Source organism: Schistocerca piceifrons, chromosome X (assembly GCF_021461385.2).
Source record: "Schistocerca piceifrons isolate TAMUIC-IGC-003096 chromosome X, iqSchPice1.1, whole genome shotgun sequence".
NCBI classification, from domain to species: Eukaryota; Metazoa; Arthropoda; class Insecta; order Orthoptera; family Acrididae; genus Schistocerca; species Schistocerca piceifrons.
In genome coordinates this window covers 918,222,890-918,237,385 of record NC_060149.1, presented here as the reverse complement: position 1 = coordinate 918,237,385, position 14,496 = coordinate 918,222,890, and positions in this window count along the sequence as shown.

Below are 14,496 nucleotides of genomic sequence, written 5' to 3'. Positions count from 1 at the left end.
TTCCTTAGCCGAATCAGTTTCTGAATTCGGTGATTTTATTACGAGCTTACACTACTTGCGATGTGCACCCGCACTTTGTCTGTTGGTACACACAACCCGGCGATCACCATCTATATTCAGTGTCATGGTATTTGTGTTGACACCCACTTCATTTGGAAGCAATACCATGTCTCGACTTATAAAGCTAGTATAGTTTTTAACATGGATATCGTTAGCGATACTTGTGTGTGCCTGTAGAACCAAGACTGTTGCTATCGTGTTTTTAACAGCCGGCCGTGGTGACCGAGCGGTTTTAGGCGTTTCAGTCCGGAACCGCGCTGCTGCTACGGTCGCAGGTTCGAATCCTGCCTTGGGCATGGATGTGTGTGATGTCCTTAGGTTAGTTAGGTTTAAATAGTTCTAAGTCTTAGGGGACTGATGACCTCAGATGTTAAGTCCCATAGTGCTTAGAGCCATTTGAACCATTTTGTTTTTAACATTTGGTGGCCTATAGGACGATTACGTCTCTCTTCCCAAGACACAGTGGTACCATTCGCAAGAAAAACACATGAGACATGCCCATCCATCACGGATTTTCGCTTAGTATTGTTTGGTATCGCCAGCATTCAGTTAGTGGCGAAGTATTTTACTTAGTAGGGAATGTGTGATAGATTCATTGCGATCAGCGGGCTTATAAATTTGTGTACTGTGGTCAGTGTTCCGACAAGTGCAAAGAAAATGACTATGTCCTGTCATAAGGAAGGAATGGGTTTGATGTTGAAAATTGCAATAGTTGTAAGGGGGATGAAAGATCTTTTCACGTGGAAAGTATGTCCAATCGTAAGGAGGGTATAGATTTTCGTATTTCCAGAGCCACAGCCATCAGGAGGGGGTGGTTGGTTGGTTGGTTGTTGGGTTTGGGAGAGGGGACCAAACAGCGAGGTCAACAGTTCTGTCCTATTAGGGAAGGATGAGGAAGGAAATCAGCCATGCCCTTTCAAAGGAGCCATCCCAGCATTTGCGGGATCGATTTAGGGAAATCACAGAAAAGCTAAATCAGGATGGAGGGACTGGGGCTTTAACCATCGTCCTCCTGTATGCGAGTCCTGTCCACTGCTCCACCTCGTTCTGTCAGGTGGGGGTATTTCCAATACCTTGCTCGTTGTCGAGTGTCATGAGATTTAGACTGCAATCGTAATATTTAATTGTAAGTGGAGTGATAATATATATGTGGCTGGTTTTCTTGGACAATTCTGTCGGACATGTGGGGAGCAAGAATACTGGGGTACAAGAATGCATCTGACTTAACCTAGTCGCTTTTTAGGTGGGTGAATGACGAACTAATACTATGTATGTGATGGGTATCCTTCATGATCGAATGCGTTCTTTGTGGAAATTTGAGAAGATACAATATAGACATGTGTTTGTGCTGGACAATTATTCCCTTCCATGTAAACTGACTGGTTGACTGCTTCTACGTATTTCCCATCTTTATTTGGTTGAGAGCACATCGATTGTGACGTATGTTGTGTGCACCTAGATGGTGAAAGACAGGTGTAAGGGACGTTTGCTAGTTCTCTAAACATTAGAAAAATCTTAGTCAACTTTGTAAAAGTACAAGGATGATATTCCATTGACATAGGTATTAGTTAAAAAGTAAGAGTGGAACTACCAGTTTCTCTTATTTTCGAGTTTTCACGTAAATATCTTTGTGGTCGAGATAAGTTTCTAGTTATTCAATGGTTTTCAGCAGGTGCCACCTCGCCGCCGTCGCTAAAATTTCAGGTTTCTAGAGATATAATTTCCACTGTTTATCTTGTGAATTATGATGTGCATGCGATCGGTAGCATACTACTATGTGGTTGATACTGCGAACTTAATGGTATGATATTCTGGCAAGCCATGTGAAAATAAATATTGTTCTAATCCAAGAGTGTAGTGATGGCTGTCGAAAACATGGAAGCAAGCAAGCAGGTCAGGGCCAGAAAATCGTTTGTGCCAGGAGGAACCAGCCCAACGTTTTTACACCAGTTCGAGAGTGACCATGGTCCACTGAGGGCACTCACATCGTGTATCGGGCAAGCATGTATGTGACGTCTGAGATTCATGTAATGTAATATTTGCTCAAGTGTTCAGAGACAAGTCCAAGCAGACCATCCTCCTCTAGTCTGGACATGTGGAATGTTTTCCCTCAAGAGTCATTGTGGCTTTAGAGCACTAGCAGATCAGCACCTGTTGGTCATCGAAAATTTCAGCCATTTTTCATGTGTAGGACAGTGCTTCGAATTCTGTTTGTGTAATTGTTGTGATTTTTCCTTCTGTGCCTAGACACCTGTCTGTGCTTCGAGAAGTGAGGAAAATAACGTCCCTGACTCCAGCAGTCTTCATGATAAACTAAGCCCACTCATCATTTCAAGAAAGTGATGAACACCACAGCAGCTGTAGGACCCTGAAATTTCTCTCTCTCTTTCTCTCTCTCTCACTCTCTCTATGTGCAGTGGTACAGTTAGTTCTTGTGACAGCTTGAAGTTATGTATGTGTTCCGCACATTGTTTAAACACGAGGTGTAATAACTTCTGTAGCAGTTCATGTTCAACGACAACAGGTCTCCATGCGCTGGAGATGGGAAGGAGGAAGGCTGCGGGTATCTCCAAAATGACAGGAAGTATGTGACGGCCCCTGCACCTATCGCACAGCAGTACTGTGAGCCCAGTGTGTGGCCTCTCTCCCAGCAGGGCATGGAGACTCTGGGGTGAACGTCTTGTCTGTTGGGCTTCGGAAAACTGACAGGACTTTTATTGAATGATCTACTGTTACAGCATACGTATTTATCAGCATGAGTTGCGAAGTGTAATTTAGCGTAATCCTGCTGCATCTTCATTGTTTGATGAACCTATTCATTTTCACCAAATATTATTGATTTCCAGACATTGCACAGGTGGCTATCAACACAGTCATCAGCTTCACGATTGCAGCTAATATACCCATTAAACTCCTTCTCTAGCACAGAAATCTCATCCATTGAACATATAGTACACACAGTAAACAATTAAGTACATCTTCCCTGTCAAACATCTAGACACAGACAGAATGAATTTCCTGTCATCTTTTCGCCAGACCACTATCTTGGATTATATCACAGGAGGGGCGACAGTACCCTCTGGTTGTGGTGTTATGAAGTATGTCAGTTAGATTCCAGACCTCACGGTGATCACACTGGATGAAGCTAGTGTCTATGACAACTCTAATTGTTTATTTAAACGTTTCATACAAAATAAAGACTTGCATCTGGCCTGTTAAGGAGCCCAGCACACACACACTGATTATATCACAGGAGGGGAGACAGTACCCTCTGGTTGTGGTGTTATGAAGTATGTCAGTTAGATTCCAGACCTCACGGTGATCACACTGGATGAAGCTAGTGTCTATGACAACTCTAATTGTTTATTTAAACGTTGCATACAAAATAAAGACTTGCATCTGGCCTGTCAAGGAGCCCAGCACACACACACTGAGTCCTTTTCCCACCAATTTCCAGATAGTGGAGGTTCAAATGGTTCAAATGGCTCTAAGCACTATGGGACTTAACATCTGAGGTCATCAGTCCCCTAGAACTTAAAACTACTTAAGCCTAACCAACCTAAGGACATCACACACATCCATGTGTGATGCAGGATTCGAACCTGCGACCGGAGCGATGGCGCGGTTCCTGACTGTAGCGCCTAGAACCGCTCGGCCACTCTGGCCGGCGATAGGGGGGGGGGGGAGGGGATAGGGATGGGGATAGGAGAGGAGAGAGGGTGGTTAGTGGAGGTATCCAAATTTGGCCGTTTTTCCCACCAAAAAAGGAATTTCCCACAATAATGTCAGTGCAACGTTGCCACATTAATGGCCGTCTCTTGGATCCGCCATTTTGAATAAATTTGGTAACAATGCAGAGTGGGGTGATGCAGGCTTTGCTCTATTACTCCTGTCCTCAAGAAAGTAAAAATCCTCTTCTTTTTACCAGCGTATAACACTGCCATTTTCTCTATTAGGAATCCAACTTTAGAACAATCTTCCTGTAAATGCAGAGAGATTAAATTCCTTCCAAACCTCAAGAGACATCTAATGGACCACTTTCTATCACAATAGCCATATTCCCCTAATCTGTGCAGCACATTCTCGTCACCCCCCCCCCCCCTCCCCACATGTTTCCCCTACCACTTGTCGGCAGAGTTCTCTATTTACGAGGGGTCTTCGTAAAGTAAGTTCCGATCGGTCGCGAAATGAAAACCAGTGTCAAAATCCAATGAGGCTTTGCGCAGATGCTTTGGGCAGCGTCTCTAGTATGCCTGTCGATCGTGTCACGTTTCTCCTTTCAGTTCGGAGTGCCTATTAAGCACGTAAAGATGACTGTGAAATAGCGTCTCCCACTGAGTTTGAGGGCCTGGTGAGAGATTTTACCTGATGTCATGCAGCCCATATAACACAACTGTCATTCGATTCCTTCTTCACTACTATTCTCGGCCGCACTCTGCAGGGGCAGTGAAGATGCTCCTGCAGCGTTTTCGATGGGAATTGTTTGATCAACGACAATATAGCGCGTAGCTGGCTGTACCCGAGTTTCATCTCTGCTCACATGAACCGCTGGCTTTGAAGACAACACTTCAGCACAGTCATCGAGCTGTAGACCAGCGCAGTGTATTTTCGGAAAGCACAGGCGGCTGCCTTCTCTGACGTGAGTATTGGAAGGCTGGCACAACGCTACGACAAATGTCCGAGTCGAAGCAGCGAGTGTGTAGAGAAGTAGCTGGAAGGTGTGGCCAACTGTTGCAAATAAAACATTATTGATTTCCACAGCGGTTTCCATTTTGCGAACTTACTTTCCGAATAGCCCTCGTGTATTCTGCTCTTTCCTAACAGTCACTGTCAGAGTCATTTTAATTTTCTCTTTCTTTATCCCTTGTTGTTGTTGTGGTCTTCAGTCCTGAGACTGGTTTATGCAGCTCTCCATGCTACTCTATCCTGTGCAAGCTTCTTCATCTCCCAGTACCTACTGCAGCCTACATCCTTCTGAATCTGCTTAGTGTATTCATCTCTTGGTCTCCCTCTACGATTTTTACCCTCCACGCTGCTTCTCATAATAGGCCTACTAAGCACTATGGGACTCAACTTCTGAGGTCATCAGTCCCCTAGAACTTAGAACTACTTAAACGTAAGGACATCACACACATCCATGCCCGAGGCAGGATTCGAACCTGCGACCGTAGCGGTCCAGACTGTAGCGCCTAGAACCGCTCGGCCACCCCGGCCGGCTGACACCCTCAGGCATTTCAATCGTTCTCTGACATTGTGGGGTAATCACATCCGTCTGGATCACAGCGCGACTGCAATTTTTTACTCTCGTTTACAGTTTGGAGCCACTAGGGACCATTCACAACCATTCGGCGAAATTTGAAGATGATCCAAAGCTGCTGTGGGTGCTTATGCGTTCTGAGAGCTCCTATTTTGTATCGTCTTCTGGATTGACCACATGGTGATGCGATATTGACAAACGCGTGGATTAAATGGCAAAGTGTCCCTCTAAGACCTCTTCCAGTTCGGCAAAACTCTCAGTGGCACCTGCTCACTTTTACTGAGCATTTTAAAAATGCACCTGTGAAGACAGAACTCGTGACGACGTCCTAGACGCTTTCAGACCAGCAACCCTTTTGACAAACTCTGATTCCGGATGGCCTACTATCAGGTTCAAGAGCAGCAGTGTAGCCTGCCTGCGCGCCTGGTACTGACACGGGTTCAGTCTGTATAGGTACATTTACAAAAGTTTGAGTAAAGGTAGGCGGGTGTCACCGAGGGTTTTGCCAGACTGGCGACCTTAGAGGGACCCTTTGGCATTTCATTCACGCATGTGTCAATATCACATCTCCCTATGGTCACGTCACAGGTGGACACGCAATAGGAGCACTGAAAAAGCATAAGCAGCCTTAGCGGCTTCGAATGATTTTAAAATTTCGTCGAATGGTTTGGAACGGTCCTTAGTGGTTCCAACTTATACACGAGAGTAAAAGTTGTGGTACCACTGCGCTCCAAATGGGTTCGAGCACTTTCGATGAGGATCCAGTTCCACAATGTCCTTAAAGAAGGATTGAAACGCCCAAGAGTTTCGTCATGCGAAAAGCTGACAATAACGTGTTCCTGTTGCTCATAACACTACGAACTGCGAAATGTGTGGGAATCAACGACCTAGGGAAAGGGGTCGTTTCATTGATGCCCTTCGTGCCACCACTGCGGTCTTTTCGTGCCGATTCTGACCGACGGTGTGTCAGGAATGTTTCCTCGGTCACTCATAAGAAAATCGCGTGATTTAAACGCTGGGTGTCGCGGTTCCGACCTCCATCGCAGAGGTGTTAAAAGAAGGGATGAAACGGGGGTAAGAGGAAGTCTAACGATCTTCTTATCGTGTGACACTTCCACAGTGGCGTTGAACAGAATTGTGGTAAAATTTGATGCCAGTGTAACATCATTAACCTGTCTTACACGTCACACGAACATCTGAGCTGTTGCCATTTTTTGGCAAGTGTCGACATCTTGCTGTCTGAAGCGTCGTCGAGCCCGTGGGTGACGTAGCAGGGCGCCACGCTTTTGCACTCTTACAGAGGAATGTCGTACCCACCTTTGAGCCAAATTTCAAACTTGAGCGTCACAATGGGTGGGAATTACCAGGTTTCGAAAAAGTGATCCTCTAATTCTGTTGCGCAGTGTAAATATATTTCATTTATCACGGCCACATAACCTCCTGTCTTCCCAGAAGGCGACTCAAGGCGGCAGTTGCCCGATTATTGTGTTGCAGATTTATGTGCAACGTTTCCAGCCGCCAGCTTGCCGTAACTGTCGCTCTTGATGTCTCGCTCACCCTCACAGCAATCTGAGAGAATCCTAAATAGAGTTCTAGGTCCTGCTCTTCCACTACCTTCAGGGATTTCTCACGAACCTCCACCGCTCTGTCGTATCCTCAAATCCTCTGTCGACACTTCCTGATTCTGCGCCCCACACTTACTCGAACAGTCTTTGAAGGAACACCCTTAAGTAGCTTAGGTAGCCAGATCGATATCCTCGCGGTCTTGAAGAGTTTCTCTGCGGTTTTGACCAGCAGCTTTGCCTCCTCGCAACTAGATTCTAGGGTGCCATCTCTTTTAGCCAATCTACTCGTACAACCCCTGGTGAGCCGTTCACATCAACACAGGGAAACCTGTGAACATAGTCTACAAAAATTTATTGACCAAGGAAAGAAACGTCTGCTTCGACGGGAAAAACAAAATTAAAATTACGGTGTCCCACAGATAGGAAGACTTGATAGTATGGTGATTCCAGTGTCTGATAACCTAACACAATTACAATCTTTATAGCTAAAGACACCTGTCTCTAAAATATCCTAAGTTAGATAAAGCTGTCCTTCATAACGCCAGCATAGAAACAGCAAAGTCTATTCTGGATACAGTCTGATCGCCAAGGGAAACGACGACGAATGCTGAACACAGCGTCGTCGGTCACTACGATGGACTTCGAGAGCGTTCTAAGACGATGGGGTGAGTAGCACCTGCCTGGAGGCAAGGAGAATTTCTCTAAACCGAAAGAAGTGACCTGTGCAGCTCTGACGCGGCTGGCAGCGGAATGCTAGCGGCGCTCTTTTCTGATCAAGTGTGGAGCGGACGCAAATAGGTCCGTTGGAAGTGGCGGTCTCTGCCAGCACTGATACCGCCGCCTGGTGACCGTCCGTTCTGCGACAGGGCGAGTTCGTGGCGCTGAGACATGTAGGCTGCACGCGTGCTCCACCTGCCCCACGGCTTCCCGATCGCTTTTGCGAAGATCTGCTGTATAGCACTCCCCTTGCAGAAAAAGATTAGAATATCTTTGCCCAGATAGACCCTCCTGAATTTGCGGCGCTGACTTGCCTCTTAGGTAATATTTTCAAAGACAGCCATCTGAACTAGCTCCTCCCGCTGTGAGGTGATATTAACTAGTGGGTATCCCTGTTGGATTATCGCCATCCTAAAATCCGAGACTGCAGTATTACAGGTGTTTCCCTGTTTGCTACCTCGGCTTTTTCGGGATCCGTTTATCTTTGGAAATGGGAATAACGGATTCCTCCCCTGTTCTCTTATTCTTGTCTTGGAAGTAAGAGTCTGTTTACCTCCTTCATTCTGAAGAACTTTTCTCGAACGTCTAGGGCTCAAGAGATTTTAATTCCATCCACTTGCTCTTAGGAATCCATTCTTGGCCTTCCTCCTGTTTTTGTTCTCTTAGACATATCCTCATCTAAGACAAGGCTTTCATATTGCTCTGGTAAAGGTTCTCAGTGACGTTTTCCACTTTTTGGACAGGTCTGTTCCCAATTCAGTTCCGGAAATAGCTTCTTCGATTCAACACCCGACGCTTGTATTTTTGAGGTATCATCAAGTGCCTCAGTTTTTAAACTGGTTTCCATATTCTCTATTTTGGAGTCACGAGAATTGGAGATGACTCAGGTTGACACCAGCGGATCCCCATGCCAGTGTAACGCTAAATATTCAGGAATAGACAGGTATCCCTGAGGCTCCGTTCACTACACAAATCCTCATGTGCCACACACCACTCAGTATGGATCGCGTCACACCTCGGGTTGGGAAACAAACTACGTAGTATCGATTTATTTATTGTGTTACACCGTGTACGTCTGATAGAGCTACATAAAATCCAGGATGGAATGCAACAGTACTATGAGAAGGATAGGTGCTACTCACCATTCAGTGGATATATTGCAAGGAGTGTTCCCACCTGCACAGTTCCCAAAAGCAGGTGATGGTGGAAAGGATTCATATGGTACAGCCATTGAAATGAAGAACGTTGTGTTGGCCAGCATGATCAGCAACGGGGTGGGTGAGGGGGTCCGTGGTTTCTTGGCCATTCGTTTGGACAGACAGTTTGTTAGTTGTCATGCCCACATACAATGCAGCACAGTGGTTGCAGCTTAGCTCGTAGATCACAGGGCTGGTTTCACAGGTAGCCCTGCCTGTAATGGGATACAAGATGTTCGTGACAGGACTGGAGTAGGTGGTGGTGGTGGTAGGATGTATGGCACAGGTCTTAAATCTAGATATATTATAGAGATAGGGACCAGAAGGCAAGGTGTTGCGAGCAGGGGTTGTGCAGGGATGGAGGAGGATATTGTGTATCTTCAGTGGATGGCGGAATACCATTGTGAGGGAGGGGAGGAGGGCTGGGGGAGTGAGAAGGCTAGTGGGTAGGATATTTCTCATTCCAGGGCACGATGAGAGGTAGTCAAAACCCTGACAGTGAACGTAATTCAGTCCTGGCTGGTACTGATTTACGAGGGGAATGCTCCTCTGTGGCCAGATGTTGGGACTTTTTGAGGTGGCGGGTGACTGGAAAGATAAGGCACAGGAGATTTGTTTTTGTACAGGGTTGAAGGATATTTATGGTCTGTAAAGGCTTCTGTGAGGCTCTCGATATATTTTGAGAGGGATCGGTTATCACTGTAGATGCATCATCCGTGGATGGTTAGGCTGTATGGAAACGACTTCTTAGTATGCAATGGGTGGCAGCTGTGAAGTGAAGGTATTGCTGGTGGTTGGTAGTTCTGATATGGACAGAGGTGCTGATGTAGCCATCTTTGAGGTGAAGGTCGACATCTAGGAAGGTGGCCTGTTGGGTTGAGTAGGACCAGGTGAAGCGATTGGAGAAGAAGGTGTTGAGGTTCTGGAGGAATGTGCATAGGGTGTCCTCACACTCGATCAAGAAGATGTTATCAATGAATCTGAACCTGGTGAGAGGTTTAGGACTCTGGGTGTTTAAGAACGATTCCTCTAGATGGCCCATGAAGAAGTTGACATAGGGTGGTGCCATTCAGGTGCCCATAGCCATACCCAGTATTTGTTTGTAGATAATGCCTTCAAAGGAGAAGTAATTGTGGGTAAGGTTATAGTCGTTCATGGCGACTACAAAGGATGTTGTTGGTTTGGAATCTGTTGGTCGATGGGGAAGATAGTGTTCAATGGCAATAAGGCCATGGGAATTAGGGATGTTAGTGTAAAGGGAGGTGGCATCAGTAGTGATGAGCAGGGCACCATGTGGTAAACGAACAGGAACTGTGGAGAGACGATGGAGGAAATGGTTGGTATCTTTTATATAGAAGGGTAGATGGCGGTAACATGCTCAAGCTGTTGGTCTATGAGAGCAGAGATTCACTCAGTGGGGACACAGTAATCGGCCACAATGGAGCATCCTAGGTGGTTTTGTTTATGAACTTTATGAAGCATGTAGAAAGTAGGAGTGTTGGGAGTGATACGGGTGAGGAGAGAGATGGACTTTGGGGAGAGGTTCTGAGTTGGACTTAAGGATTTGAGGAGAGACTGGAGATCCTACTGCATTTCTGGAATGGGGTGTCTGTGGCAGGGTTTGTAGGTGAATGTATCTGACAGCTGGTGGAGTCCTTCTGCTAGGTAGTCCTTGCAGTTCAGAACAACAATGGTGGAGCCCTTGCCAGGAAGTCGGTTTATAGGATTGGGGTCAGTTTTTAGGTGGTGGTCTGTGGTTCTTTCTGCGGATGTTAGGTTAGTTTGCATGTTGAGGGATGTGGGGAATAATGGTGAGGCAAGGTTAGAGATTAAGAAATTGTGGAAAGTTAACAAGGGGTGATTTGTGGTCAGTGGGGGTGGATCACAGTTGGATGGTGGAGAGAAATGAGTCAGGCAAGGTTCCACATTTGTCTTTGGTTGAGTCTTATTGGTAGGGTGGGTGGCGAATAAGTTTATCCACTGTAGGGAGCAGGAGAAGAGGAGAAGGTCTTTAACAAGCCCTGCACGATTGAATTTGGGAATGGAGAAAATGGTGAGGCCTTTGGAAAGGGCTGATATTTTTGTAGGGCTAAGGCTTTTGGAGGAAAGGTTCATGACCGTATTTGGAGTCTGTTTAAGTTATGGATTCTGCATGACGGTGGGATGAGGTTTTGGAGGGTGGAGTAAATGTAGCAGGTCTGCGAGATAGGGTTTGTCAGCTACGAGGGGACGAGGGGGAGGTTTGGAGGTTGTTGTAGAGGTGGTGTACAGTGGTACTCCAAGGTGAGAGTAGGAAGTAAGTAGGGTGGAGAGTTTTTTGGGGTGGTGTGGTGCATGTTACCCTAGCTCCTGGAGTGCAAGAGTTTCAATGTGTGTTATTGACTCCAGGAATGTGGGAAGCACAGCAGGAGAAATTTACAGACGGAAAGAGGGTATTTCAAGGAGGTTAGGGCATGACTGATATGGTTTTGCAGGCATATGTTGGTAAGATCTAAGGATAGGAGGAATCTAAAGAGATGGATGTCATTACAGAAGGAATGGTGGCAGCTGGAGATGGGTAATTTGGGGGGATTCGATGAGCCAAGTAACACTGCAAGAACAGTATATGGGACTGGGGTCTGGCTAGGGATAAGGAAACATTTCTGTATTGACGCAGATAGAAGGAGCAGGGATCCATGATGATGGGAGAAACGCAAAAAATATGTAAATAATGTAGAATTACGCAAAACTACACCGAAATATGTGGGAAAAATCACGAAAAGGATGAAACGGATGAAATCAGGGGAAGAAGATGAAATCTCAGGGAGTACGCGTCCTCTTCCTGGTCCCATGGTGGAAACACTTTTTCGCCACATACCCTACCAGTAAAACTGAACCAAAGACCAATATTGAACCCTGCTTGACTCATTTCTCTCCACCATCCAACTGTAATCCACCCCCACTGACCCCAAATCACCCCCTGTTAACTTTCCAGAATTTCTTAATTTCTAACCTTGCCTCACCATCATTCCCCAAATCCCTCAACATGCAAACTAACCTAACATCCGCAGAAAGAACCACAGACAACCACCTAAAAACTGATCCCAACCTTATAAACCTATCTGCTGACAAAGGCTCCACCATTGTTGTTCTGAACTGCAAGAACTACCTAGCGGAAGGACTCCACCAGCTGTCAGATACAATCACCTACAAACCCTGCCACAGTGACCCCATTCCAGAAATCCAGCAGGATCACCAGTCTCTTCTCAAATCCTTAAGCCCATCTCAGAACCTCTCCCCAAAGTCCATCTCTGTCCTCACCCATATCACTCCCAACACTCCTACTTTCTACATGCTTCATAAAGTTCATAAACAAAACCACCTAGGATGCTCCATTGTGGCCGATTACTGTGTCCCCACTGAGTGAATCTCTGCTCTCATAGACCAACAGCTTGAGCATGTTACCGCCATCTACCCTTCTATATAAAAGATATCAACCATTTCCTCCACCGTCTCTCCACAGTTCCTGTTCGTTTACCACATGGTGCCCTGCTCATCGCTACTGATGCCACCTCCCTTTACACTAACATCCCTAATTCCCATGGCCTTATTGCCATTGAACACTACCTTTCCCAACGACCAACAGATTCCAAACCAACAACATACTTTGTAGTCACTGTGAACGACTATAACCTTACCCACAATTACCTCTCCTTTGAAGGCATTATCTACAAACAAATACTGGGTATGGCTATGGGCACCTGAATGGCATCACCCTATGTCAGCTTCTTCATAGGCCATCTAGAGGAATCGTTCTTAAACACGCAGAGTCCTAAACCTCTCACCAGGTTCGTATTCATTGATAACATCTTCCTGATCGAGTGTGAGGACACCCTATCCATATTCCTCCAGAACCTCAACACCTTCTTCTCCAGTCGCTTCACCTGGTCCTACTCAACCCAGCAGGCCACCTTCCTAGATGTCGACCTTCACCTCAAAGATGGCTCCATCAGCACCTCTGTCCATATCAAAATTACCAACCATCAGCAACACCTTTACTTCAGCAGCTGCCACCCATTGCATACTAAGAAGTCGCTTCCATACAGCCTAACCATCCACAGATGATGCATCTACAGTGATAACCGATCCCTCTCAAAATATATTGAGAGCCTCATGGAGGCCTATAGAGACCATATGTCCTACCCACTAACCTTCCCACTCCCCCAGCCCCCCCTCCCCTACAGTGGTATTCTGCCATCCACTGAACATACACAATATCCTCGTCCCTCTGTGCACAACCGCTGCTCCCAACACCTTGCCTCCTGGTCCCTATCTCTATAATAGATCTAGATTTAAGACCTGTCCCATACATCCTACCACCACCACCACCTACTCCAGTCCTATCACGAACATCTTTTACCTCATTACAGGCAGGGCTACCTGTGAAACCAGTCGTGTGATCTACGAGCTAAGATGCAACACTGTGGTGCATTGTATGTGGGCATGACAACTAACCAACTGTCTGTCCTCATGAATGGCCAAGAAATTACGGACCCCTCCCCACCCCATTGCTGATCATGCTGGCCAACACAATGTTCTTCATTTCAGTGGCTGTACCATATGGATCCTTTCCACCAACACCTGCTTTTCAGAGTTGTGCAGTTGGGGACTCTCCCTGCATTGTATGCAATGTTCCTGTAACTTTCCAGGTATCAGCCTTCTTTAGTCATCAGCCTCTCCCATCAAGCCCATTCCCTATTCCTATTCCAGCACTACACGGCCCTCTACTCCACCAGCCTACCCAATCTGCCTCTTCTTTTTTGCTACCCCCACTCCCCAACCTCCCTCTTTCCTCTGTATAACCCCCAGACTACATCTATATGCCCTACCCTCTCTCCATCTCCTCCTTGCATGCTTCCCAGCAGCACTTTACCATCCTCCACCACTACCCTACTATGCCTCCCCCTCGCCACCTCAGCCTGTTCCCTAACCCCACCCAGTTGCCTCTCCCATCATGCACTGCTGCTACTGCTTGCAATCAGGGTTCAGCTCAGAGACTGTGGTCATTTGTGTGTATGTGTGTGTGTGTGTGTGTGTGTGTGTGTATTTTTGACAAAGGTCTTGTTGGCTGAAAGCTTACTTTGTGTCAGTCATTTTGTTGTACCTGCATCTGCGCTATATGGTGAGTAGCAACTGTTCTTTTCATAATGTTGTATCAGAGCTATGTAATGCACCCATGTGAACACTCTTACATAAGCTCTTCCACCAAATGTATTGTCCTTTAGTTTCGATTCTACTTACATGTTGCCGATCTTTCAGTGCCCTGCAATGATATAGTGCCTTGAGAATGTTTTCTAAAAACAGATGTAATGAGAATCATAGCTGTATTATTATGATAATGTTTATAATTTGAAACAGCAACTAGCCTCAAGTATGGATTAAAGGTTGGTTAAATGAAAGCATTACCAGTTTCAGATATCCTGCAAATCCATTTTCAGATGGTTCTTACAAACTTTCTTACTTTCCTGCTGGAATCTCGTTTTGTAGTCATTATTGGTTTTATGTAGGGATGGATAATTCTGTGCAATGCATTCATTATACGTACTAAGGTTTCCCACATTTTAGCGTGTCTACCATATGAGTGCCGTTAAATTCTAGGAAGCCTGGCTGAATACACACCATCCTATTTTTTATGGCAGCACACATACTCAGCATTTACGTG